The 27531-nt window shown below is 46.7% G+C and overlaps 7 non-coding genes and 2 pseudogenes across 7 annotated transcripts; all 9 read left to right on the top strand.

Moving 5' to 3' along the window:
- The first annotated feature begins 286 nt into the window (after positions 1 to 286).
- On the top strand, positions 287 to 476 carry LOC130333013 (U2 spliceosomal RNA). The gene has a single exon (XR_008875397.1). It is a non-coding gene; the product is annotated as a U2 spliceosomal RNA (small nuclear RNA).
- A 2085-nt stretch (positions 477 to 2561) lies between these two features.
- Positions 2562 to 2752, top strand: LOC130333083 (U2 spliceosomal RNA). Its single transcript, XR_008875443.1, has one exon. It is a non-coding gene; the product is annotated as a U2 spliceosomal RNA (small nuclear RNA).
- Positions 2753 to 4832: 2080 nt separating this feature from the next.
- On the top strand, positions 4833 to 5023 carry LOC130333082 (U2 spliceosomal RNA). The gene has a single exon (XR_008875442.1). It is a non-coding gene; the product is annotated as a U2 spliceosomal RNA (small nuclear RNA).
- A 2091-nt stretch (positions 5024 to 7114) lies between these two features.
- LOC130333081 (U2 spliceosomal RNA) lies at positions 7115 to 7305 on the top strand. The gene has a single exon (XR_008875441.1). It is a non-coding gene; the product is annotated as a U2 spliceosomal RNA (small nuclear RNA).
- Positions 7306 to 9397: 2092 nt separating this feature from the next.
- On the top strand, positions 9398 to 9588 carry LOC130333080 (U2 spliceosomal RNA). Its single transcript, XR_008875440.1, has one exon. It is a non-coding gene; the product is annotated as a U2 spliceosomal RNA (small nuclear RNA).
- Positions 9589 to 11666: 2078 nt separating this feature from the next.
- LOC130333079 (U2 spliceosomal RNA) lies at positions 11667 to 11857 on the top strand. Its single transcript, XR_008875439.1, has one exon. It is a non-coding gene; the product is annotated as a U2 spliceosomal RNA (small nuclear RNA).
- Positions 11858 to 13939: 2082 nt separating this feature from the next.
- Positions 13940 to 14130, top strand: LOC130333078 (U2 spliceosomal RNA). The gene has a single exon (XR_008875438.1). It is a non-coding gene; the product is annotated as a U2 spliceosomal RNA (small nuclear RNA).
- Positions 14131 to 16214: 2084 nt separating this feature from the next.
- Positions 16215 to 16347, top strand: LOC130333054 (U2 spliceosomal RNA; annotated as a pseudogene).
- A 10663-nt stretch (positions 16348 to 27010) lies between these two features.
- LOC130333025 (U2 spliceosomal RNA) lies at positions 27011 to 27214 on the top strand (annotated as a pseudogene).
- The last annotated feature ends 317 nt before the right edge of the window (positions 27215 to 27531 follow it).

The raw sequence follows: 27531 nt of genomic DNA, 5'->3' as shown, positions 1-27531 counted from the left end.
CTATGCAGATCCTAAGCCCAGTGTCACATGCAAGTGGAGGAGTAAGAAGGGTTCCTGGCAAATCCGGGTTATGGATTGCATTTAAAAAGGCCCCGTGGGAGTGCAATGGGCCCCTGTCTTGCTGCTTAGCAATAATGGTATGGGTTTAGGTTCTTGCTGTGTGTACTGGTGGTTGACTGCCCCCCAGCCCAGAGTGTGCATGGAAAATTGTCTGGCAGCCTCCCTGACAGCAAGCAGTGATAGTGCCCATGAAGGGCACCTTGTTGGGCCCGCCCCTTTCACGGTTATCGCTTCTCGGCCTTTTGGCTAAGATCAAGTGTAGTATCTGTTCTTATCAGTTTAATATCTGATACGTCCCCTATCTGGGGACCATATATTAAATGGATTTTTGAGAACGGGGGCCGATTCGAAGCTTGCTTCCGTCGCCCTATGCATTGACCCGATATGGCAGTAACTTCGGGTACAGTGCACCACCCCCTTACAGGGTTAAAAAGAAAGATTCCTACTTTCATTGCTACCTGCTTGCTGGCTAGCCAGCTAGCCAGCCCTGTGGGCCTTGCTGCTGCTGCAGCCAAAAAACAAAAGGTGGTGCTGCTGCTGCTGCTTCTGCTTCTGCTTGTGTCTGGCCGCTGTTGGAGCGTCCAGGCACAGGACTTCTGCTGCTGCTGACTAAATGGCCTCCTTAATTGGATCATTTGAGTAGTCAGCACACCTGTGCAGGTAGGGCATGACATGATAGGCAGCTGCCTTGATAGCGGGTGGGTGCTGAATGTTCCTAATTGACAAAATAAGATTAATGCTTATGAAGAAATATAAAATCTCATCCCTTCCCCAATATCGCGCCACACCCCTACCCCTTAATTCCCTGGTTGAACTTGATGGACATATGTCTTTTTTCGACCGTACTAACTATGTAACTATGTAACATAACATGGGGGGGGGGGGTCTCCTGGCTGTTCACACAGGTGTGTCATTGCTGTACATTGACCATGCATTGCTTCTGTGGTATTGCAAAGGCAAAGACAAATGCTTCCAGCCATCCATTGCACTAATGGATTGGTCATCAGCTGGCTGTCTATGTCCCGCATCAATATAGACCAAAGTACAGAGGGTTAGGCTATGCTATTGTGCACCTACCTGATGCATCAGAAGGTGCGAGGCCCTTGCTAAATTCTGTGCACAGACTTTGAGATCTATACTTTAGACTGTATCTAAACCTGCTCCAACATGGACTGACATTCTGGCCTACTTTCAGCCGATGCGACTTGTCTGTCGCTGAACAGTTGCTTTTTATGTATTCAGCACCTATGTATAATGTTGTAAAAATGCTCTAGAAGCTAAAGTCGCAGAAATGTCACACATATTTGGCCTGCAACTTTCTGTGCGACAAATTCAGACAGGAAAAATCAGTATAAATCCTTAGAAAATTATCCCCCAGTGTCTCCATCTGCTGGCGGTATTGAATAAGCATTGCTGCACTGATGGGGTATGCATTAGACGAAAAAAAAGAAGAAAAAGAAGAATAATACGCCCAGAAAAGAGGCGAAAAGGAGAAAAACGTAAAAAAACGTGAAAAAAAAGTAAGAGGAAGAGAAGGGAAAAAAAGGTGGAAATGGGTTTAAAAGGTGATTTCGGCGGAGAAATATATATATATATATATATATATATATATATATATATATATATATATATACGCGCACACACACACATATATATAAACGTATTCTCCGTTGAGATATTGCAGCCGCTGCTGTGTCCAGGCCCAGGAGCCTTAGCACTGTGCTGTGATGTCACTCAATACCACTGACATCACTAGGTGTAAACAACATCTCTCCTTTGCTGTGTATGTGACTATGGAGTTGTTTGGTGATGTCGTCTATTATGGCCTTCATAGAAGCAACAGGAGATTGTTGCATCCATCTAGAACCCTCAGAACTACAGAGCTATGATGTCACTCACTTCCACAGGCCTTGCAGAGTGTAAACAACAACAACCCAGCTTTGTTGTGTATGTAACCATAGGGATTTGTGATGTCACCTAGACCTTCACAGCAGCGACTGCTTTATGAGGAGCATCAGCACTGCTCTGCCTGAGCAGAACCATCACCGCCATAGGTTGTCAAATAACCCAGGTTTAACCCACACAGGTAAGTCCAATGGGGGTGCAGGCATGTCCTCTATGCTTACAGCTTCCCGTGGGTGTTGTTTGATACCGTTTGGGACAGCCAAGGAGGCATCTGCAGGCAACAAAGGTAGGTGTGTGCTTGTGTGTGTGTTTCTATGCAGATCCTAAGCCCAGTGTCACATGCAAGTAGGAGGAGTAAGAAGGGTTCCTGGCAAATCGGGTTATGGATTGCATTTAAAAAGGCCCCGTGGGAGTGCAATGGGCCCCTGTCTTGCTGCTTAGCAATAATGGTATGGGTTTAGGTTCTGCTGTGTGTACTGGTGGTTGACTGCCCCCCAGCCCAGAGTGTGCATGGAAAATTGTCTGGCAGCCTCCCTGACAGCAAGCAGTGATAGTGCCCATGAAGGGCACCTTGTTGGGCCCGCCCCTTTCACGTTATCGCTTCTCGGCCTTTTGGCTAAGATCAAGTGTAGTATCTGTTCTTATCAGTTTAATATCTGATACGTCCCCTATCTGGGGACCATATATTAAATGGATTTTTGAGAACGGGGGCCGATTTCGAAGCTTGCTTCCGTCGCCCTATGCATTGACCCGATATGGCAGTATCTTCGGGTACAGTGCACCACCCCTTACAGGGTTAAAAAGAAAGATTCCTACTTTCATTGCTACCTGCTTGCTGGCTAGCCAGCTAGCCAGCCCTGTGGGCCTTGCTGCTGCTGCAGCCAAAAAACAAAAGGTGGTGCTGCTGCTGCTTCTGCTGCTTCTGCTTCTGCTTGTGTCTGGCCGCTGTTGGAGCGTCCAGGCACAGGACTTCTGCTGCTGCTGACTAAATGGCCTCCTTAATTGGATCATTTGAGTAGCCAGCACACCTGTGCAGGTAGGGCATGACATGATAGGCAGCTGCCTTGATAGCGGGTGGGTGCTGAATGTTCCTAATTGACAAAATAAGATTAATGCTTATGAAGAAATATAAAATCTCATCCCTTCCCCAATATCGCGCCACACCCCTACCCCTTAATTCCCTGGTTGAACTTGATGGACATATGTCTTTTTTCGACCGTACTAACTATGTAACTATGTAACATAACATGGGGGGGGGGGGGGGTCTCCTGGCTGTTCACACAGGTGTGTCATTGCTGTACATTGACCATGCATTGCTTCTGTGGTATTGCAAAGGCAAAGACAAATGCTTCCAGCCATCCATTGCACCTAATGGATTGGTCATCAGCTGGCTGTCTATGTCCCGCATCAATATAGACCAAAGTACAGAGGGTTAGGCTATGCTATTGTGCACCTACCTGATGCATCAGAAGGTGCGAGGCCCTTGCTAAATTCTGTGCACAGACTTTGAGATCTATACTTTAGACTGTATCTAAACCTGCTCCAACATGGACTGACATTCTGGCCTACTTTCAGCCGATGCGACTTGTCTGTCGCTGAACAGTCGCTTTTTATGTATTCAGCACCTATGTATAATGTTGTAAAAATGCTCTAGAAGCTAAAGTCGCAGAAATGTCACACATATTTGGCCTGCAACTTTCTGTGCGACAAATTCAGACAGGAAAAATCAGTATAAATCCTTAGAAAATTATCCCCCAGTGTCTCCATCTGCTGGCGGTATTGAATAAGCATTGCTGCACTGATGGGGTATGCATTAGACGAAAAAAAAGAAGAAAAAGAAGAATAATACGCCCAGAAAAGAGGCGAAAAGGAGAAAAACGTAAAAAAACGTGAAAAAAAAGTAAGAGGAAGAGAAGGGAAAAAAAGGTGGAAATGGGTTTAAAAGTGATTTTGGCGGAGAAATATATATATATATATATATATATATATATATCCGCGCACACACACACATATATATAAACGTATTCTCCGTTGAGATATTGCAGCGCTGCTGTGTCCAGGCCCAGGAGCCTTAGCACTGTGTCTGTGATGTCACTCAATACCACTGACATCACTAGGTGTAAACAACATCTCTCCTTTGCTGTGTATGTGACTATGGAGCTGTTTGGTGATGTCGTCTATTATGGCCTTCATAGAAGCAACAGGAGATTGTTGCATCCATCTAGAACCCTCAGGAACTACAGTGCTATGATGTCACTCACTTCCACAGGCCTTGCAGAGTGTAAACAACAACAACCCAGCTTTGTTGTGTATGTAACCATAGGGATTTGTGATGTCACCTAGAACCTTCACAGCAGCGACAGCTTTATGAGGAGCATCAGCACTGCTCTGCCTGAGCAGAACCATCACCGCCATAGGTTGTCAAATAACCCGGTTTAACCCACACAGGTAAGTCCAATGGGGTGGCAGGCATGTCCTCTATGCTTACAGCTTCCCGTGGGTGTTGGTTTGATACCGTTTGGGGACAGCCAAGGAGGCATCTGCAGGCAACAAAGGTAGGTGTGTGCTTGTGTGTGTGTTTCCTATGCAGATCCTAAGCCCAGTGTCACATGCAAGTAGGAGGAGTAAGAAGGGTTCCTGGCAAATCCGGGTTATGGATTGCATTTAAAAAGGCCCCGTGGGAGTGCAATGGGCCCCTGTCTTGCTGCTTAGCAATAATGTATGGGTTTAGGTTCTGCTGTGTGTACTGGTGGTTGACTGCCCCCCAGCCCAGAGTGTGCATGGAAAATTGTCTGGCAGCCTCCCTGACAGCAAGCAGTGATAGTGCCCATGAAGGGCACCTTGTTGGGCCCGCCCCTTTCACGGTTATCGCTTCTCGGCCTTTTGGCTAAGATCAAGTGTAGTATCTGTTCTTATCAGTTTAATATCTGATACGTCCCCTATCTGGGGACCATATATTAAATGGATTTTTGAGAACGGGGGCCGATTTCGAAGCTTGCTTCCGTCGCCCTATGCATTGACCCGATATGGCAGTATCTTCGGGTACAGTGCACCACCCCCTTACAGGGTTAAAAAGAAAGATTCCTACTTTCATTGCTACCTGCTTGCTGGCTAGCCAGCTAGCCAGCCCTGTGGGCCTTGCTGCTGCTGCAGCCAAAAAACAAAAGGTGGTGCTGCTGCTGCTTCTGCTGCTTCTGCTTCTGCTTGTGTCTGCCGCTGTTGGAGCGTCCAGGCACAGGACTTCTGCTGCTGCTGACTAAATGGCCTCCTTAATTGGATCATTTGAGTAGCCAGCACACCTGTGCAGGTAGGGCATGACATGATAGGCAGCTGCCTTGATAGCGGGTGGTGCTGAATGTTCCTAATTGACAAAATAAGATTAATGCTTATGAAGAAATATAAAATCTCATCCCTTCCCCAATATCGCGCCACACCCCTACCCCTTAATTCCCTGGTTGAACTTGATGGACATATGTCTTTTTTTCGACCGTACTAACTATGTAACTATGTAACATAACATGGGGGGGGGGGGGGTCTCCTGGCTGTTCACACAGGTGTGTCATTGCTGTACATTGACCATGCATTGCTTCTGTGGTATTGCAAAGGCAAAGACAAATGCTTCCAGCCATCCATTGCACTAATGGATTGGTCATCAGCTGGCTGTCTATGTCCCGCATCAATATAGACCAAAGTACAGAGGGTTAGGCTATGCTATTGTGCACCTACCTGATGCATCAGAAGGTGCGAGGCCCCTTGCTAAATTCTGTGCACAGACTTTGAGATCTATACTTAGACTGTATCTAAACCTGCTCCAACATGGACTGACATTCTGGCCTACTTTCAGCCGATGCGACTTGTCTGTCGCTGAACAGTCGCTTTTTATGTATTCAGCACCTATGTATAATGTTGTAAAAATGCTCTAGAAGCTAAAGTCGCAGAAATGTCACACATATTTGGCCTGCAACTTTCTGTGTGCGACAAATTCAGACAGGAAAAATCTGTATAAATCCTTAGAAAATTATCCCCCAGTGTCTCCATCTGCTGGCGGTATTGAATAAGCATTGCTGCACTGATGGGGTATGCATTAGACGAAAAAAAAGAAGAAAAAGAAGAATAATACGCCCAGAAAAGAGGCGAAAAAGGAGAAAAACGTAAAAAAACGTGAAAAAAAAGTAAGAGGAAGAGAAGGGAAAAAAAGGTGGAAATGGGTTTAAAAGTGATTTCGCGGAGAAATATATATATATATATATATATATATATATATATATATACGCGCACACACACACATATATATAAACGTATTCTCCGTTGAGATATTGCAGCCGCTGCTGTGTCCATGGCCCAGGAGCCTTAGCACTGTGCTGTGATGTCACTCAATACCACTGACATCACTAGGTGTAAACAACATCTCTCCTTTGCTGTGTATGTGACTATGGAGCTGTTTGGTGATGTCGTCTATTATGGCCTTCATAGAAGCAACAGGAGATTGTTGCATCCATCTAGAACCCTCAGAACTACAGTGCTATGATGTCACTCACTTCCACAGGCCTTGCAGAGTGTAAACAACAACAACCACAGCTTTGTTGTGTATGTAACACATAGGGATTTGTGATGTCACCTAGAACCTTCACAGCAGCGACAGCTTTATGAGGAGCATCAGCACTGCTCTGCCTGAGCAGAACCATCACCGCCATAGGTTGTCAAATAACCCGGGTTTAACCCACACAGGTAAGTCCAATGGGGTGCAGGCATGTCCTCTATGCTTACAGCTTCCCGTGGGTGTTGGTTTGATACCGTTTGGGGACAGCCAAGGAGGCATCTGCAGGCAACAAAGGTAGGTGTGTGCTTGTGTGTGTGTTTCCTATGCAGATCCTAAGCCCAGTGTCACATGCAAGTAGGAGGAGTAAGAAGGGTTTCCTGGCAAATCCGGGTTATGGATTGCATTTAAAAATGGCCCCGTGGGAGTGCAATGGGCCCCTGTCTTGCTGCTTAGCAATAATGGTATGGGTTTAGGTTCTGCTGTGTGTACTGGTGGTTGACTGCCCCCCAGCCCAGAGTGTGCATGGAAAATTGTCTGGCAGCCTCCCTGACAGCAAGCAGTGATAGTGCCCATGAAGGGCACCTTGTTGGGCCCGCCCCTTTCACGGTTATCGCTTCTCGGCCTTTTGGCTAAGATCAAGTGTAGTATCTGTTCTTATCAGTTTAATATCTGATACGTCCCCTATCTGGGGACCATATATTAAATGGATTTTTGAGAACGGGGGCCGATTTCGAAGCTTGCTTCCGTCGCCCTATGCATTGACCCGATATGGCAGTATCTTCGGGTACAGTGCACCACCCCCTTACAGGGTTAAAAAGAAAGATTCCTACTTTCATTGCTACCTGCTTGCTGGCTAGCCAGCTAGCCAGCCCTGTGGGCCTTGCTGCTGCTGCAGCCAAAAAACAAAAGGTGGTGCTGCTGCTGCTTCTGCTGCTTCTGCTTCTGCTTGTGTCTGGCCGCTGTTGGAGCGTCCAGGCACAGGACTTCTGCTGCTGCTGACTAAATGGCCTCCTTAATTGGATCATTTGAATAGCCAGCACACCTGTGCAGGTAGGGCATGACATGATAGGCAGCTGCCTTGATAGCGGGTGGGTGCTGAATGTTCCTAATTGACAAAATAAGATTAATGCTTATGAAGAAATATAAAATCTCATCCCTTCCCCAATATCGCGCCACACCCCTACCCCTTAATTCCCTGGTTGAACTTGATGGACATATGTCTTTTTTCGACCGTACTAACTATGTAACTATGTAACATAACATGGGGGGGGGGGGGGGTCTCCTGGCTGTTCACACAGGTGTGTCATTGCTGTACATTGACCATGCATTGCTTCTGTGGTATTGCAAAGGCAAAGACAAATGCTTCCAGCCATCCATTGCACTAATGGATTGGTCATCAGCTGGCTGTCTATGTCCCGCATCAATATAGACCAAAGTACAGAGGGTTAGGCTATGCTATTGTGCACCTACCTGATGCATCAGAAGGTGCGAGGCCCTTGCTAAATTCTGTGCACAGACTTTGAGATCTATACTTTAGACTGTATCTAAACCTGCTCCAACATGGACTGACATTCTGGCCTACTTTCAGCCGATGCGACTTGTCTGTCGCTGAACAGTCGCTTTTTATGTATTCAGCACCTATATATAATGTTGTAAAAATGCTCTAGAAGCTAAAGTCGCAGAAATGTCACACATATTTGGCCTGCAACTTTCTGTGCGACAAATTCAGACAGGAAAAATCAGTATAAATCCTTAGAAAATTATCCCCCAGTGTCTCCATCTGCTGGCGGTATTGAATAAGCATTGCTGCACTGATGGGGTATGCATTAGACGAAAAAAAAGAAGAAAAAGAAGAATAATACGCCCAGAAAAGAGGCGAAAAGGAGAAAAACGTAAAAAAACGTGAAAAAAAAGTAAGAGGAAGAGAAGGGAAAAAAAGGTGGAAATGGGTTTAAAAGTGATTTCGGCGGAGAAATATATATATATATATATATATATATATATATATATATATATATACGCGCACACACACACATATATATAAACGTATTCTCCGTTGAGATATTGCAGCCGCTGCTGTGTCCAGGCCCAGGAGCCTTAGCACTGTGCTGTGATGTCACTCAATACCACTGACATCACTAGGTGTAAACAACATCTCTCCTTTGCTGTGTATGTGACTATGGAGCTGTTTGGTGATGTTGTCTATTATGGCCTTCATAGAAGCAACAGGAGATTGTTGCATCCATCTAGAACCCTCAGAACTACAGTGCTATGATGTCACTCACTTCCACAGGCCTTGCAGAGTGTAAACAACAACAACCCAGCTTTGTTGTGTATGTAACCATAGGGATTTGTGATGTCACCTAGAACCTTCACAGCAGCGACAGCTTTATGAGGAGCATCAGCACTGCTCTGCCTGAGCAGAACCATCACCGCCATAGGTTGTCAAATAACCCGGGTTTAACCCACACAGGTAAGTCCAATGGGGTGCAGGCATGTCCTCTATGCTTACAGCTTCCCGTGGGTGTTGGTTTGATACCGTTTGGGGACAGCCAAGGAGGCATCTGCAGGCAACAAAGGTAGGTGTGTGCTTGTGTGTGTGTTTCCTATGCAGATCCTAAGCCCAGTGTCACATGCAAGTAGGAGGAGTAAGAAGGGTTCCTGGCAAATCCGGGTTATGGATTGCATTTAAAAAGGCCCCGTGGGAGTGCAATGGGCCCCTGTCTTGCTGCTTAGCAATAATGGTATGGGTTTAGGTTCTGCTGTGTGTACTGGTGGTTGACTGCCCCCCAGCCCAGAGTGTGCATGGAAAATTGTCTGGCAGCCTCCCTGACAGCAAGCAGTGATAGTGCCCATGAAGGGCACCTTGTTGGGCCCGCCCCTTTCACGGTTATCGCTTCTCGGCCTTTTGGCTAAGATCAAGTGTAGTATCTGTTCTTATCAGTTTAATATCTGATACGTCCCCTATCTGGGGACCATATATTAAATGGATTTTTGAGAACGGGGGCCGATTTCGAAGCTTGCTTCCGTCGCCCTATGCATTGACCCGATATGGCAGTATCTTCGGGTACAGTGCACCACCCCCTTACAGGGTTAAAAAGAAAGATTCCTACTTTCATTGCTACCTGCTTGCTGGCTAGCCAGCTAGCCAGCCCTGTGGGCCTTGCTGCTGCTGCAGCCAAAAAACAAAAGGTGGTGCTGCTGCTGCTTCTGCTGCTTCTGCTTCTGCTTGTGTCTGGCCGCTGTTGGAGCGTCCAGGCACAGGACTTCTGCTGCTGCTGACTAAATGGCCTCCTTAATTGGATCATTTGAGTAGCCAGCACACCTGTGCAGGTAGGGCATGACATGATAGGCAGCTGCCTTGATAGCGGGTGGGTGCTGAATGTTCCTAATTGACAAAATAAGATTAATGCTTATGAAGAAATATAAAATCTCATCCCTTCCCCAATATCGCGCCACACCCCTACCCCTTAATTCCCTGGTTGAACTTGATGGACATATGTCTTTTTTCGACCGTACTATGTAACTATGTAACATAACATGGGGGGGGGGGGGGTCTCCTGGCTGTTCACACAGGTGTGTCATTGCTGTACATTGACCATGCATTGCTTCTGTGGTATTGCAAAGGCAAAGACAAATGCTTCCAGCCATCCATTGCACTAATGGATTGGTCATCAGCTGGCTGTCTATGTCCCGCATCAATATAGACCAAAGTACAGAGGGTTAGGCTATGCTATTGTGCACCTACCTGATGCATCAGAAGGTGCGAGGCCCTTGCTAAATTCTGTGCACAGACTTTGAGATCTATACTTTAGACTGTATCTAAACCTGCTCCAACATGGACTGACATTCTGGCCTACTTTCAGCCGATGCGACTTGTCTGTCGCTGAACAGTCGCTTTTTATGTATTCAGCACCTATGTATAATGTTGTAAAAATGCTCTAGAAGCTAAAGTCGCAGAAATGTCACACATATTTGGCCTGCAACTTTCTGTGCGACAAATTCAGACAGGAAAAATCAGTATAAATCCTTAGAAAATTATCCCCCAGTGTCTCCATCTGCTGGCGGTATTGAATAAGCATTGCTGCACTGATGGGGTATGCATTAGACGAAAAAAAAGAAGAAAAAGAAGAATAATACGCCCAGAAAAGAGGCGAAAAGGAGAAAAACGTAAAAAAACGTGAAAAAAAAGTAAGAGGAAGAGAAGGGAAAAAAAGGTGGAAATGGGTTTAAAAGTGATTTCGGCGGAGAAATATATATATATATATATATATATATATATATATATACGCGCACACACACACATATATATAAACGTATTCTCCGTTGAGATATTGCAGCCGCTGCTGTGTCCAGGCCCAGGAGCCTTAGCACTGTGCTGTGATGTCACTCAATACCACTGACATCACTAGGTGTAAACAACATCTCTCCTTTGCTGTGTATGTGACTATGGAGCTGTTTGGTGATGTCGTCTATTATGGCCTTCATAGAAGCAACAGGAGATTGTTGCATCCATCTAGAACCCTCAGAACTACAGTGCTATGATGTCACTCACTTCCACAGGCCTTGCAGAGTGTAAACAACAACAACCCAGCTTTGTTGTATATGTAACCATAGGGATTGTGATGTCACCTAGAACCTTCACAGCAGCGACAGCTTTATGAGGAGCATCAGCACTGCTCTGCCTGAGCAGAACCATCACCGCCATAGGTTGTCAAATAACCCGGGTTTAACCCACACAGGTAAGTCCAATGGGGTGCAGGCATGTCCTCTATGCTTACAGCTTCCCGTGGGTGTTGGTTTGATACCGTTTGGGGACAGCCAAGGAGGCATCTGCAGGCAACAAAGGTAGGTGTGTGCTTGTGTGTGTGTTTCCTATGCAGATCCTAAGCCCAGTGTCACATGCAAGTAGGAGGAGTAAGAAGGGTTCCTGGCAAATCCGGGTTATGGATTGCATTTAAAAAGGCCCCGTGGGAGTGCAATGGGCCCCTGTCTTGCTGCTTAGCAATAATGGTATGGGTTTAGGTTCTGCTGTGTGTACTGGTGGTTGACTGCCCCCCAGCCCAGAGTGTGCATGGAAAATTGTCTGGCAGCCTCCCTGACAGCAAGCAGTGATAGTGCCCATGAAGGGCACCTTGTTGGGCCCGCCCCTTTCACGGTTATCGCTTCTCGGCCTTTTGGCTAAGATCAAGTGTAGTATCTGTTCTTATCAGTTTAATATCTGATACGTCCCCTATCTGGGGACCATATATTAAATGGATTTTTGAGAACGGGGGCCGATTTCGAAGCTTGCTTCCGTCGCCCTATGCATTGACCCGATATGGCAGTATCTTCGGGTACAGTGCACCACCCCCTTACAGGGTTAAAAAGAAAGATTCCTACTTTCATTGCTACCTGCTTGCTGGCTAGCCAGCTAGCCAGCCCTGTGGGCCTTGCTGCTGCTGCAGCCAAAAAACAAAAGGTGGTGCTGCTGCTGCTTCTGCTGCTTCTGCTTCTGCTTGTGTCTGGCCGCTGTTGGAGCGTCCAGGCACAGGACTTCTGCTGCTGCTGACTAAATGGCCTCCTTAATTGGATCATTTGAGTAGCCAGCACACCTGTGCAGGTACGGCATGACATGATAGGCAGCTGCCTTGATAGCGGGTGGGTGCTGAATGTTCCTAATTGACAAAATAAGATTAATGCTTATGAAGAAATATAAAATCTCATCCCTTCCCCAATATCGCGCCACACCCCTACCCCTTAATTCCCTGGTTGAACTTGATGGACATATGTCTTTTTTCGACCGTACTAACTATGTAACTATGTAACATAACATGGGGGGGGGGGGGTCTCCTGGCTGTTCACACAGGTGTGTCATTGCTGTACATTGACCATGCATTGCTTCTGTGGTATTGCAAAGGCAAAGACAAATGCTTCCAGCCATCCATTGCACTAATGGATTGGTCATCAGCTGGCTGTCTATGTCCCGCATCAATATAGACCAAAGTACAGAGGGTTAGGCTATGCTATTGTGCACCTACCTGATGCATCAGAAGGTGCGAGGCCCTTGCTAAATTCTGTGCACAGACTTTGAGATCTATACTTTAGACTGTATCTAAACCTGCTCCAACATGGACTGACATTCTGGCCTACTTTCAGCCGATGCGACTTGTCTGTCGCTGAACAGTCGCTTTTTATGTATTCAGCACCTATGTATAATGTTGTAAAAATGCTCTAGAAGCTAAAGTCGCAGAAATGTCACACATATTTGGCCTGCAACTTTCTGTGCGACAAATTCAGACAGGAAAAATCAGTATAAATCCTTAGAAAATTATCCCCCAGTGTCTCCATCTGGTGGCGGTATTGAATAAGCATTGCTGCACTGATGGGGTATGCATTAGACGAAAAAAAAGAAGAAAAAGAAGAATAATACGCCCAGAAAAGAGGCGAAAAGGAGAAAAACGTAAAAAAACGTGAAAAAAAAGTAAGAGGAAGAGAAGGGAAAAAAAGGTGGAAATGGGTTTAAAAGTGATTTCGGCGGAGAAATATATATATATATATATATATATATATATATATATACGCGCACACACACACATATATATAAACGTATTCTCCGTTGAGATATTGCAGCCGCTGCTGTGTCCAGGCCCAGGAGCCTTAGCACTGTGCTGTGATGTCACTCAATACCACTGACATCACTAGGTGTAAACAACATCTCTCCTTTGCTGTGTATGTGACTATGGAGCTGTTTGGTGATGTCGTCTATTATGGCCTTCATAGAAGCAACAGGAGATTGTTGCATCCATCTAGAACCCTCAGAACTACAGTGCTATGATGTCACTCACTTCCACAGGCCTTGCAGAGTGTAAACAACAACAACCCAGCTTTGTTGTGTATGTAACCATAGGGATTTGTGATGTCACCTAGAACCTTCACAGCAGCGACAGCTTTATGAGGAGCATCAGCACTGCTCTGCCTGAGCAGAACCATCACCGCCATAGGTTGTCAAATAACCCGGGTTTAACCCACACAGGTAAGTCCAATGGGGTGCAGGCATGTCCTCTATGCTTACAGCTTCCCGTGGGTGTTGGTTTGATACCGTTTGGGGACAGCCAAGGAGGCATCTGCAGGCAACAAAGGTAGGTGTGTGCTTGTGTGTGTGTTTCCTATGCAGATCCTAAGCCCAGTGTCACATGCAAGTAGGAGGAGTAAGAAGGGTTCCTGGCAAATCCGGGTTATGGATTGCATTTAAAAAGGCCCCGTGGGAGTGCAATGGGCCCCTGTCTTGCTGCTTAGCAATAATGGTATGGGTTTAGGTTCTGCTGTGTGTACTGGTGGTTGACTGCCCCCCAGCCCAGAGTGTGCATGGAAAATTGTCTGGCAGCCTCCCTGACAGCAAGCAGTGATAGTGCCCATGAAGGGCACCTTGTTGGGCCCGCCCCTTTCACGGTTATCGCTTCTCGGCCTTTTGGCTAAGATCAAGTGTAGTATCTGTTCTTATCAGTTTAATATCTGATACGTCCCCTATCTGGGGACCATATATTAAATGGATTTTTGAGAACGGGGGCCGATTTCGAAGCTTGCTTCCGTCGCCCTATGCATTGACCCGATATGGCAGTATCTTCGGGTACAGTGCACCACCCCCTTACAGGGTTAAAAAGAAAGATTCCTACTTTCATTGCTACCTGCTTGCTGGCTAGCCAGCTAGCCAGCCCTGTGGGCCTTGCTGCTGCTGCAGCCAAAAAACAAAAGGTGGTGCTGCTGCTGCTTCTGCTGCTTCTGCTGCTGCTTGTGTCTGGCCGCTGTTGGAGCGTCCAGGCACAGGACTTCTGCTGCTGCTGACTAAATGGCCTCCTTAATTGGATCATTTGAGTAGCCAGCACACCTGTGCAGGTAGGGCATGACATGATAGGCAGCTGCCTTGATAGCGGGTGGGTGCTGAATGTTCCTAATTGACAAAATAAGATTAATGCTTATGAAGAAATATAAAATCTCATCCCTTCCCCAATATCGCGCCACACCCCTACCCCTTAATTCCCTGGTTGAACTTGATGGACATATGTCTTTTTTCGACCGTACTAACTATGTAACTATGTAACATAACATGGGGGGGGGGGGGGGTCTCCTGGCTGTTCACACAGGTGTGTCATTGCTGTACATTGACCATGCATTGCTTCTGTGGTATTGCAAAGGCAAAGACAAATGCTTCCAGCCATCCATTGCACTAATGGATTGGTCATCAGCTGGCTGTCTATGTCCCGCATCAATATAGACCAAAGTACAGAGGGTTAGGCTATGCTATTGTGCACCTACCTGATGCATCAGAAGGTGCGAGGCCCTTGCTAAATTCTGTGCACAGACTTTGAGATCTATACTTTAGACTGTATCTAAACCTGCTCCAACATGGACTGACATTCTGGCCTACTTTCAGCCGATGCGACTTGTCTGTCGCTGAACAGTCGCTTTTTATGTATTCAGCACCTATGTATAATGTTGTAAAAATGCTCTAGAAGCTAAAGTCGCAGAAATGTCACACATATTTGGCCTGCAACTTTCTGTGCGACAAATTCAGACAGGAAAAATCAGTATAAATCCTTAGAAAATTATCCCCCAGTGTCTCCATCTGCTGGCGGTATTGAATAAGCATTGCTGCACTGATGGGGTATGCATTAGACGAAAAAAAAGAAGAAAAAGAAGAATAATACGCCCAGAAAAGAGGCGAAAAGGAGAAAAACGTAAAAAAACGTGAAAAAAAAGTAAGAGGAAGAGAAGGGAAAAAAAGGTGGAAATGGGTTTAAAAGTGATTTCGGCGGAGAAATATATATATATATATATATATATATATATATATATACGCGCACACACACACATATATATAAACGTATTCTCCGTTGAGATATTGCAGCCGCTGCTGTGTCCAGGCCCAGGAGCCTTAGCACTGTGCTGTGATGTCACTCAATACCACTGACATCACTAGGTGTAAACAACATCTCTCCTTTGCTGTGTATGTGACTATGGAGCTGTTTGGTGATGTCGTCTATTATGGCCTTCATAGAAGCAACAGGAGATTGTTGCATCCATCTAGAACCCTCAGAACTACAGTGCTATGATGTCACTCACTTCCACAGGCCTTGCAGAGTGTAAACAACAACAACCCAGCTTTGTTGTGTATGTAACCATAGGGATTTGTGATGTCACCTAGAACCTTCACAGCAGCGACAGCTTTATGAGGAGCATCAGCACTGCTCTGCCTGAGCAGAACCATCACCGCCATAGGTTGTCAAATAACCCGGGTTTAACCCACACAGGTAAGTCCAATGGGGTGCAGGCATGTCCTCTATGCTTACAGCTTCCCGTGGGTGTTGGTTTGATACCGTTTGGGGACAGCCAAGGAGGCATCTGCAGGCAACAAAGGTAGGTGTGTGCTTGTGTGTGTGTTTCCTATGCAGATCCTAAGCCCAGTGTCACATGCAAGTAGGAGGAGTAAGAAGGGTTCCTGGCAAATCCGGGTTATGGATTGCATTTAAAAAGGCCCCGTGGGAGTGCAATGGGCCCCTGTCTTGCTGCTTAGCAATAATGGTATGGGTTTAGGTTCTGCTGTGTGTACTGGTGGTTGACTGCCCCCCAGCCCAGAGTGTGCATGGAAAATTGTCTGGCAGCCTCCCTGACAGCAAGCAGTGATAGTGCCCATGAAGGGCACCTTGTTGGGCCCGCCCCTTTCACGGTTATCGCTTCTCGGCCTTTTGGCTAAGATCAAGTGTAGTAATACAGGAGATCTGGTCAGAAGGTACTCGGGTACCCCTCTCCTCGGCCTTGTGGGATCGCCCAGGTTTATTGCCTGGGCTTCACCCACTTGTTGCTATTGGGGAGAGGGCCTAGTCCCAGGGTAACGAGTAGCGATCGCCTCTCAAGACCTTCGGGTGGAGAGAGGTTAGAACCATGGATGATGATCCGGATCCAGGTTCTGTGCCGGCATACGCAAGGATCAAAAACACCGTGAGAGTCATTCTCACGGATGATACCAAAAGGGCGGACGATTTGAAATTCGTAGTAGAGGACGTGCTCGGAGGAGTTTTCGGAATACAGAAGGGCGAGATATTGGCAATCCAGGACTACCCGAAGCGTAAAATTTTTGATGTGACGTTCACACAAAATGGCATCCACAGAGATTTTGTTACCAGAGCTGCTGCGAGTAAAGACAAAAAGCTTCAGGGTGTCCGGATTATTGAGCACGTTCTAGACGATATTAAGCTGGTGGTAGTAAAGATGTATTCCCCTTTCGCCAACCTACACGATGTTGAGTTGTTTTTACAAGTCTATTTTAGTAAGGTTGAGTGCAGAGGAAAAATCATGAACAGCTGTGGCATCTGGACATCTAAGTGGAGATTTCAGGTTACATGCAAAAAAGATGACAGATTGCCAGGGGGAATACAACTACCACCAGCTCGTTTTAAAATAAATAATATGTGTGGCGACCTCTTTTATGCGGGGATGCCAAGCTACTGCAGGAAGTGTCACAGATATGGACACACAAAAGAAAACTGTGAAAGTACATGCAAAAAATGTGGTAGCACACAGCACGAGACAGAGAAATGCACAAGAGGAGGGAGGTGCAATTTCTGTCAACAATTCGGTCACCTTTTCTCCTCTTGTCCCCACAGACATAGGACGGAGCAGCAGTGGCAACCCTGGAGGCAGCAAGGACAGCAACCGGGACACCAGCCGAGGCAAGCAGAGCCAGTGATTACCCCCCCACAAGAGGTAAGCGGTGAGATGGAGAAGGAGAAAGACCCCCCTCAGGCAAAAGGAGGGGACCCTAAAGAGCAGAGGATGGCCAAAAAACGTGCAAGCGGTGAAAAAACTGGCCCCCAGGAGCATGCTGGGTTAAGAGAGGAGCGGACGGCGGCCGAATCCGCTCCTCAGCAACCTCTGGCTCAGGGTCCCCCTGAGAGCGATGATCCGGGTGGAGAGGTGAAGGTTAAAAGGCGGAGGGGCTCCAGAAGACTCTATTCGGAGGCGGTCCAGGGGGAGCCGATGGAAGTACCTGCGGATGCAGGGAACCCAAGTGACGTTCCTCCACAGGTCCCCATAGGGGATACCCCCCCTCCTCCCTGCCAGGAGGAGGTTTCAGGGGTGACCGTCTCTGAGGTACCAGAGACGGAACTAAGTGAACACCCGACCCCTATGGAGGGGCAAGAGGTGGAAGAACCCAATGAGTCTGGAGCCCTGATTGCCAGGATGCCCGAGAACAACTATGCCTCAATCATGATGGAGGAGGGGGGTCGGCTGAGTGATGGTGCCTCCTCTCCTGCTTCCTCTATGCGTACAGTTGAGTCAGATTTTGGGGGGTATGAGGCTTCGGAGGGGGAATCAGAGGTGTAAGACGTTTTCTTGTACATTCCCATGGCTGAGTTGTCCGGTCTGTCCTTGAACGTGAGAAGTGTGAGCGCCAGAGTAAGAAGGGTTGCCCTATTTAATTACTTGTCGGTTTTTGCTGCTTCCGTCCTTTTCCTGCAGGAATGTGGCATCCCGCACAGATTAAATTATAAAGAATATGAAGATGATTGGGTGCACGGTCCATCAGTCTGGTCTGGATCAAATGAGTCCAGATCAGCAGGGGTCGCCATACTTTTTAAAGGGAACGTTTTAATTGAGAGTTTTAACGAAATTTTACCAGGCAGAATTTTATTGCTCAGCGCTTTTATTAATGGTATTAAATGGCAGTTTTTAAATTTTTATGGTTCTCCTGATAAGAATGAAAGAATAAAAATGTTGGAGATTTTACCCCTTTTTATTAACAATTCTAGTCCTCTTGTTTTATCAGGTGATTTTAATTGTATTTTAAGGGGAGAACGCCGTTTTTCGAACGCAGTGAGTAGGAACTATGATAAGACGTCTTTTATGTTAAAAAACTTGATTTTAGATTTTAATCTCACTGATGTTTTTAAAAAATGTAATTTTAACGTACCAGAGGAAGACGGTGTTACCTGGAGCAATGCAAGCTGTAGCTCCAGGATAGATTTTATTTTTTGTTCTTATCAAGTACTGCCTTTTAACTGTGATCTTTTTACCAATGTTTTTTCTGACCATAAATTATTGTATTTTAAAGTTAAAAGTGATTTTAAAAGGAGAATTGGTAGGAATGCCTGGAAGTTAAACGTGTCCCTTTTAGAAGATCCGCAGGTTTTATCAGATTTTATCACCTTTTACAAGGAATGCAGACGAGTAAAAGACCCCAACACTCCCACCAGTATCTGGTGGGAAAAAATGAAACTAAAAATAAAAGAATTTTTTATCCGTGTTGGGGTTAGGAAAGCTAAAGAAAAACGTGAATTTTATAATATCCTAAATACTCGTCTGCAAACCCTGTACAAATTCAGAGCACATGGGATGGAGGTGGAGAAGGAGGTACATGATCTTAAAAAAGAAATAACTAAGTGCCTGGAGCAGAAAGGAAAAGAAATTATCTTTAGGTCTCGAATACAGCATCTTGAGGAAAACGAGACCTGCTCCAGGTATTTTTTTAAGAAAATACATGAAAATAGAAGGTTAATAGAAAACATTGAAGGAGTGAATGATGTACAGGGTATTTTAAAAAAGGTGCAAGAGTTTTATGCGGATCTTTTTAATGTAAAACACATTGATGAATGTTTTATGAATGACTCGTTAAAGGAGATCACCAATTTTTTAGATCCTGTCTCACAGTCTTTTTTATTGCAGAATATTTCAGAGCAGGAGATTTTAGAGACCGTCAAGAGTTTTAAAACAGGTAAAGTGCCTGGGCCGGATGGTATACCCATTGAATTTTATGTTACTTTTTATGGTATTTTAAAAGAAGATTTGTTCTCCCTTTTTACGGAAGTCTTTAAGTCTAAAATCCTCCCAGGCTCATGGAAGAAGGGTGATGTCTCCCTGCTATTCAAAAAGGGAGACCGGTCGGAACTCAAAAACTGGAGACCAATCACCCTTCTGAACTGCGACTATAAAATAATGGCGAAACTGTGTGCTAACCGCTTAAAGAACGTAATCCATAAAATAATTCATACAAACCAAGTCTGTGGGGTGCCTGGGAGGAGTTTATGGGAGAACCTAAACCTTTTAAAGGATGTAATTAGCGACACCAAATTAAGAAAAGGAAAGCTGGCGGTTTTATCCATAGATTTTGAAAAAGCTTTCGACAGGGTGTCACATTTTTATCTTTTTAAGGTTTTAGAGAAAATGGGTATACCTGATGGCTTTTTATTGTCTCTTAGAGCTTTTTATGATAACTGTACTAGTAAAATTTTAGTAAATGGTTTTAAGACACAGGGCGTGATTTTAAATTCCGGAGTGAAGCAGGGGTGTCCCTTGTCCCCACTACTCTTCATTTGCGCAATAGAGCCTCTTTTATGTACAATACGAAAGGATAAGCAGATACATGGAGTCCCCCTGCCAGGAGGAGGGGGACTAGAGGCGAAGGTAGTGGGGTACATGGACGATGTTGCGGTGTTTTGCAGGGACACCCCATCGCTTCAGAAGACGCTAAAACAGATTCAATATTTTAATTGTGCCTCCGGTTTTAAAGTCAATTTTAACAAAAGTAACATTTTAAACATAGGCGGAATGCCTTTGTATGATGTGCCCGTCCCTGTGTCTGAGTCGGTGCAGATTTTAGGTGTCTCCTTTGACGAGTCTAATAATGGTTTTAATAGCTGGGACTTGGTGGCTCAAAAAATAAATAAGAAAATATGTATGTGGAACATGCGAGAACTTACAATGGAAGGGAAGGTTTTAATTACAAAAATGGTGCTTTTACCTATTTTATTGTATTTAAGTTGTCACGATGCCGGCTGGCAGGTAGTGGATCCTCTGTGCCAGAGAGGGATTGGCGTGGACCGTGCTAGAGGATCGGTTCTAAGTCACTACTGGTTTTCACCAGAGCCCGCCGCAAAGCGGGATGGTCTTGCTGCGGCGGTAGTGACCAGGTCGTATCCCCTAGCAACGGCTCAACCTCTCTGGCTGCTGAAGATAGGCGCGGTACAAGGGAGTAGACAGAAGCAAGGTCGGACGTAGCAGAAGGTCGGGGCAGGCAGCAAGGATCGTAGTCAGGGGCAACGGCAGAAGGTCTGGAATCACAGGCAAGGAACACACAAGGAACGCTTTCACTGGCACTAGGGCAACAAGATCCGGCGAGGGAGTGAAGGGGAAGTGAGGTGATATAGGGAAGTGCACAGGTGTAAACACTAATTGGAACCACTGCACCAATCAGCGGTGCAGTGGCCCTTTAAATCGCAAAGACCCGGCGCGCGCGCGCCCTAGGGAGCGGGGCCGCGCGCGCCGGGACAGAACTGACGGGGAGCGAGTAAGGTACGGGAGCCGGGGTGCGCATCGCGAGCGGGCGCTACCCGCATCGCGAATCGCATCCCGGCCGGAGGTGGTAACGCAGCGCCCCGGGTCCGTGGAACCGACCGGGGCGCTGCAGTGAGGGAAGTGTAGCGAGCGCTCCGGGGAGGAGCGGGGACCCGGAGCGCTCGGCGTAACAGTACCCCCCCCCTTGGGTCTCCCCCTCTTCTTGGGGCCTGAGAACCTGAGGATCAGACTTTTGTCCAGGATATTGTCCTCAGGTTCCCAGGACCTCTCTTCTGGACCACAACCCTCCCAATCCACTAAAAAAAAAGTTCTTCCCCTGACCTTTTTAGAGGCCAAAATCTCTTTGACAGAGAAGATGTCCGAGGAGCCGGAAACAGGAGTGGGAGGAACAGATTTAGGAGAAAAACGGTTGAGGATGAGAGGTTTAAGAAGAGAGACGTGAAAGGCATTAGGGATACGAAGAGAAGGAGGAAGAAGAAGTTTGTAAGAGACAGGATTAATTTGACACAAAACTTTAAAAGGACCAAGATAGCGTGGTCCCAACTTATAGCTCGGGACATGGAAACGGACATATTTAGCGGAGAGCCATACCTTGTCTCCAGGGGAAAAAATGGGAGGAGCTCTTCTTTTCTTATCTGCGAATCTCTTCATGCGAGAAGAAGCCTGTAAGAGAGAATTTTGGGTCTCTTTCCATATGGTGGAAAGATCACGAGAAATTTCATCCACAGCGGGCAGACCAGAGGGCAAGGGGGTAGGGAGGGGGGGAAGAGGGTGACGGCCGTACACCACGAAAAACGGAGATTTGGAGGAAGATTCAGAGATTCTGAAATTATACGAGAATTCGGCCCAAGGTAGAAGATCTGCCCAGTCATCCTGGCGGGAGGAAACAAAATGTCGTAAATAGTCACCCAAGATCTGGTTAATTCTCTCTACTTGTCCATTGGATTGAGGATGGTATGCAGAAGAAAAATTTAATTTAATCTTGAGTTGTTTACAGAGAGCCCTCCAGAATTTAGACACAAATTGGACGCCTCTATCCGAGACGATCTGTGTAGGCAACCCGTGAAGACGAAAAATGTGTACAAAAAATTGTTTAGCCAACTGAGGCGCTGAAGGAAGACCAGGAAGAGGGATGAAATGTGCCATTTTGGAGAATCGATCAACGACCACCCAAATAACAGTGTTGCCATGGGATGGGGGTAAGTCAGTAATAAAATCCATACCAATCAGAGACCAAGGTTGTTCGGGGACAGGTAGAGGATGAAGAAAACCAGCGGGCTTCTGGCGAGGAGTCTTATCCCGGGCACAGATAGTGCAGGCTCGCACAAAGTCCACCACATCAGTCTCTAGAGTCGGCCACCAATAGAAGCGAGAGATGAGTTGCACAGATTTCTTGATGCCCGCATGACCTGCGAGATGGGAGGAGTGACCCCATTTGAGGATCCCAAGGCGTTGGCGTGGAGAAACAAAGGTCTTTCCTGGAGGAGTTTGCCTGATGGAGGCTGGAGAAGTGGAAATCAGGCAGTCAGGAGGAATGATGTGTTGAGGAGAGAGTTCAATTTCAGAGGCATCTGAGGAACGAGAGAGAGCATCGGCCCTAATGTTTTTATCAGCAGGCCGAAAGTGAATTTCAAAATTAAATCGGGCAAAGAACAGAGACCACCTGGCCTGACGAGGATTCAGCCGTTGGGCAGACTGGAGGTAGGAGAGGTTCTTGTGATCGGTGTAAATAATAACTGGAAATCTTGATCCCTCCAGCAGATGCCTCCATTCCTCAAGTGCTAATTTAATGGCTAGAAGCTCTCGATCCCCGATGGAGTAGTTCCTCTCCGCCGGAGAGAAGGTCCTGGAAAAAAAACCACAAGTAACAGCATGCCCGGAAGAGTTTTTTTGTAGAAGGACAGCTCCAGCTCCCACTGAGGAGGCATCAACCTCCAATAGGAAGGGTTTAGATGGGTCAGGTCTGGAGAGCACGGGAGCCGAAGAAAAGGCAGACTTGAGTCGTTTAAAGGCGTCTTCCGCTTGAGGAGGCCAAGACTTGGGATCGGCATTTTTTTTTGTTAAAGCCACAATAGGAGCCACAATGGTAGAAAAATGTGGAATAAATTGCCTGTAATAATTGGCGAACCCCAAAAAACGTTGGATGGCACGGAGTCCGGAGGGGCGTGGCCAATCTAAGACGGCAGAGAGTTTATCTGGGTCCATTTGTAGTCCCTGGCCAGAGACCAAGTATCCTAGAAAAGGAAGAGATTGGCATTCAAACAGACATTTCTCTATTTTGGCATAGAGTTGATTATCACGAAGTCTCTGAAGAACCATACGGACATGCTGGCGGTGTTCTTCAAGATTGGCAGAAAAAATCAGGATATCGTCCAGATATACAACAACACAGGAGTATAGTAGATCACGAAAAATTTCATTAACAAAGTCTTGGAAGACGGCAGGGGCGTTGCATAGACCAAAGGGCATGACCAGATACTCAAAGTGTCCATCTCTGGTGTTAAATGCCGTTTTCCATTCATCCCCCTCTCTGATGCGGATGAGATTATAAGCACCTCTTAAGTCCAGTTTGGTAAAAATATGGGCACCTTGGAGACGATCAAAGAGTTCAGAGATGAGGGGTAGGGGGTAGCGGTTCTTAACCGTGATTTTATTAAGACCGCGGTAGTCAATGCAAGGACGTAGAGAGCCATCTTTTTTGGACACAAAGAAAAATCCGGCTCCGGCAGGAGAGGAGGATTTACGGATAAAGCCCTTTTTTAAATTTTCTTGGACGTATTCAGACATGGCAAGAGTCTCTGGGACGGACAGAGGATAGATTCTGCCCCGGGGTGGAGTAGTGCCCGGGAGGAGGTCAATGGGACAATCATAAGGCCTGTGAGGAGGTAGAGTCTCAGCTTGTTTTTTGCAAAAAACGTCCGCAAAGTCCATATAGGCCTTAGGGAGACCGGTTACATGAGGAAGCACAGGGACACGGCAAGGTTTACTGGGAACCGGTTTTAAGCAGTCCTTGGAACAAGAGGGCCCCCAACTCTTGATCTCCCCAGTGGACCAATCCAGGATTGGGGAATGGAGTTGAAGCCAGGGAAGTCCAAGAAGGATTTCAGAAGTGCAATTGGGGAGGACCAACAGTTCAATCCTCTCGTGATGAGATCCGATGCACATTAGAAGGGGCTCCGTGCGGAAACGTATAGTACAGTCCAATCTTTCATTGTTTACACAATTGATGTAGAGGGGTCTGGCGAGACTGGTCACCGGGATGTTGAACCTGTTGACGAGAGAGGCTAAGATGAAATTTCCTGCAGATCCAGAGTCCAAGAAGGCCACAGCAGAGAAGGAGAAGGCAGAGGCAGACATCCGCACAGGCACAGTAAGACGTGGAGAAGCAGAGTAGACATCAAGGACTGTCTCACCTTTGTGCGGAGTCAGCGGACGTCTTTCCAGGCGGGGAGGACGGATAGGACAATCCTTCAGGAAGTGTTCGGTACTAGCACAGTACAGGCAGAGATTCTCCATGCGGCGTCGTGTCCTCTCTTGGGGTGTCAGGCGAGACCGGTCGACCTGCATAGCCTCCACGGCGGGAGGCACAGGAACAGATTGCAGGGGACCAGAGGAGAGAGGAGCCGGGGAGAAGAAACGCCTCGTGCGAACAGAGTCCATATCCTGGCGGAGCTCCTGACGCCGTTCGGAAAAACGCATGTCAATGCGAGTGGCAAGATGGATGAGTTCATGTAGGTTAGCAGGGATTTCTCGTGCGGCCAGAACATCTTTAATGTTGCTGGATAGGCCTTTTTTAAAGGTCGCGCAGAGTGCCTCATTATTCCAGGATAATTCTGAAGCAAGGGTACGGAACTGTACGGCATACTCGCCAACGGAAGAATTACCCTGGACCAGGTTCAACAGGGCAGTCTCAGCAGAAGAGGCTCGGGCAGGTTCCTCAAAGACACTTCGAATTTCCGAGAAGAAGGAGTGTACAGAGGCAGTGACGGGGTCATTGCGGTCCCAGAGCGGTGTGGCCCAAGCCAGGGCTTTTCCAGACAGCAGGCTGACTACGAAAGCCACCTTAGACCTTTCAGTGGGGAACTGGTCCGACATCATCTCCAAGTGTAATGAACATTGGGAAAGAAAGCCACGGCAAAACTTAGAGTCCCCATCAAATTTATCCGGCAAGGATAGTCGTATTCCAGAAGCGGCCACTCGCTGCGGAGGAGGTACAGGAGCTGGCGGAGGAGATGATTGCTGGAGCTGTGGTAGTAACTGTTGTAGCATAACAGTCAGTTGAGACAGCTGTTGGCCTTGTTGCGCAATCTGTTGTGACTGCTGGGCGACCACCGTGGTGAGGTCAGCGACAACTGGCAGAGGAACTTCAGCGGGATCCATGGCCGGATCTACTGTCACGATGCCGGCTGGCAGGTAGTGGATCCTCTGTGCCAGAGAGGGATTGGCGTGGACCGTGCTAGAGGATCGGTTCTAAGTCACTACTGGTTTTCACCAGAGCCCGCCGCAAAGCGGGATGGTCTTGCTGCGGCGGTAGTGACCAGGTCGTATCCCCTAGCAACGGCTCAACCTCTCTGGCTGCTGAAGATAGGCGCGGTACAAGGGAGTAGACAGAAGCAAGGTCGGACGTAGCAGAAGGTCGGGGCAGGCAGCAAGGATCGTAGTCAGGGGCAACGGCAGAAGGTCTGGAATCACAGGCAAGGAACACACAAGGAACGCTTTCACTGGCACTAGGGCAACAAGATCCGGCGAGGGAGTGAAGGGGAAGTGAGGTGATATAGGGAAGTGCACAGGTGTAAACACTAATTGGAACCACTGCACCAATCAGCGGTGCAGTGGCCCTTTAAATCGCAAAGACCCGGCGCGCGCGCGCCCTAGGGAGCGGGGCCGCGCGCGCCGGGACAGAACTGACGGGGAGCGAGTAAGGTACGGGAGCCGGGGTGCGCATCGCGAGCGGGCGCTACCCGCATCGCGAATCGCATCCCGGCCGGAGGTGGTAACGCAGCGCCCCGGGTCCGTGGAACCGACCGGGGCGCTGCAGTGAGGGAAGTGTAGCGAGCGCTCCGGGGAGGAGCGGGGACCCGGAGCGCTCGGCGTAACATAAGTCTGGTTTTCCCACCCCCCGAAATGGTTCTAAAGAAAATAACAAAAGCTTGTTTTACTTTCTTTTGGAGTTCTAAGAGCGAAAAATTAAAGAGACAAATTGTGATAAAACCGAACTCCAGGGGCGGTAAGGATTTTCCAGATTTTAAAGCTTTCCTTTTAATAAAGTTTTTTAGCATGTGTTTTACTACTGTTTTTAAAGATAGCTATTGGTCTTATTTTGTTCGTTTTAATACTGGTTATTTTATGCGGAGGAACGGCTGGTTTTCTACAGTTTTAAGTTGCCCTTATTCTTTGAATTTACCCCCTCAATACATGATTTTAGGAAAAATTTTAAACTTATATAATTTTAAAGGTAAAAGTGTTCAGGATCTGTGCAATAGCAAAAAACTACTAAAGGAAATAAAAGAAACCAGTACCGTGACTCCCATCAAAAATTTTAACGAACAGAAGTGTATACAGATTTGGAAGATGTTGAGTATTAATTATCTTTTTAATTCACAGAAGGACCTGGCCTGGAGCTGCGCACACGAGTGTCTTCCATGCCGGGCATTCCAGCACCGAAGAGGATTATCCAACTCTGCAACCTGCCCGAGGGAGGGATGCCGACAAGAGGAGACCGTGCACCATCTAATATGGACTTGTTTTTACTCGCAGAAAATATGGACAAAGATACTCCCTCTGGTAAAAAGGATAACTGGACTAAAAGACTTAAATATTGCAGTGGTTTTTTATGGTTGCCTGGAATGCCCAACACGGACTCAAGAGACTATTGCATGGAAGATCATAAACTGTGTGAAGGCAGCTCTGTGGAAGGCCAGGAATATTTTATTGTTCAAGCATGAGGTTTTATCTGTGAAGGACATTTTATCTATCTGTTTTTATGAAATGTACCAGTACTATCTTTTAGACAAGAAGAGATTTCCGCTTTTATCTAGAAAATGGTTTTTAAAAGAATGGAATTCTATCTTGTAAAGCCACCAAGTGCCCATTTTATGTTTTAATATGTTGTAAATATGTTATTTATATGTAACTGTATTTATTGACATATTTGCACAACTTTGTTAACATTATTTAATTTTTAATAAAGTTGCCCCCGTAAGGGTAGTCAAGTTAAAAAAAAAATCTGTTCTTATCAGTTTAATATCTGATACGTCCCCTATCTGGGGACCATATATTAAATGGATTTTTGAGAACGGGGGCCGATTTCGAAGCTTGCTTCCGTCGCCCTATGCATTGACCCGATATGGCAGTATCTTCGGGTACAGTGCACCACCCCCTTACAGGGTTAAAAAGAAAGATTCCTACTTTCATTGCTACCTGCTTGCTGGCTAGCCAGCTAGCCAGCCCTGTGGGCCTTGCTGCTGCTGCAGCCAAAAAACAAAAGGTGGTGCTGCTGCTGCTTCTGCTGCTTCTGCTTCTGCTTGTGTCTGGCCGCTGTTGGAGCGTCCAGGCACAGGACTTCTGCTGCTGCTGACTAAATGGCCTCCTTAATTGGATCATTTGAGTAGCCAGCACACCTGTGCAGGTACGGCATGACATGATAGGCAGCTGCCTTGATAGCGGGTGGGTGCTGAATGTTCCTAATTGACAAA

Source organism: Hyla sarda, unplaced genomic scaffold (genome assembly GCF_029499605.1).
Source record: "Hyla sarda isolate aHylSar1 unplaced genomic scaffold, aHylSar1.hap1 scaffold_398, whole genome shotgun sequence".
In the NCBI taxonomy this organism is placed as follows: Eukaryota; Metazoa; Chordata; class Amphibia; order Anura; family Hylidae; genus Hyla; species Hyla sarda.
This window is presented reverse-complemented; position numbering and strand designations above follow the sequence as displayed.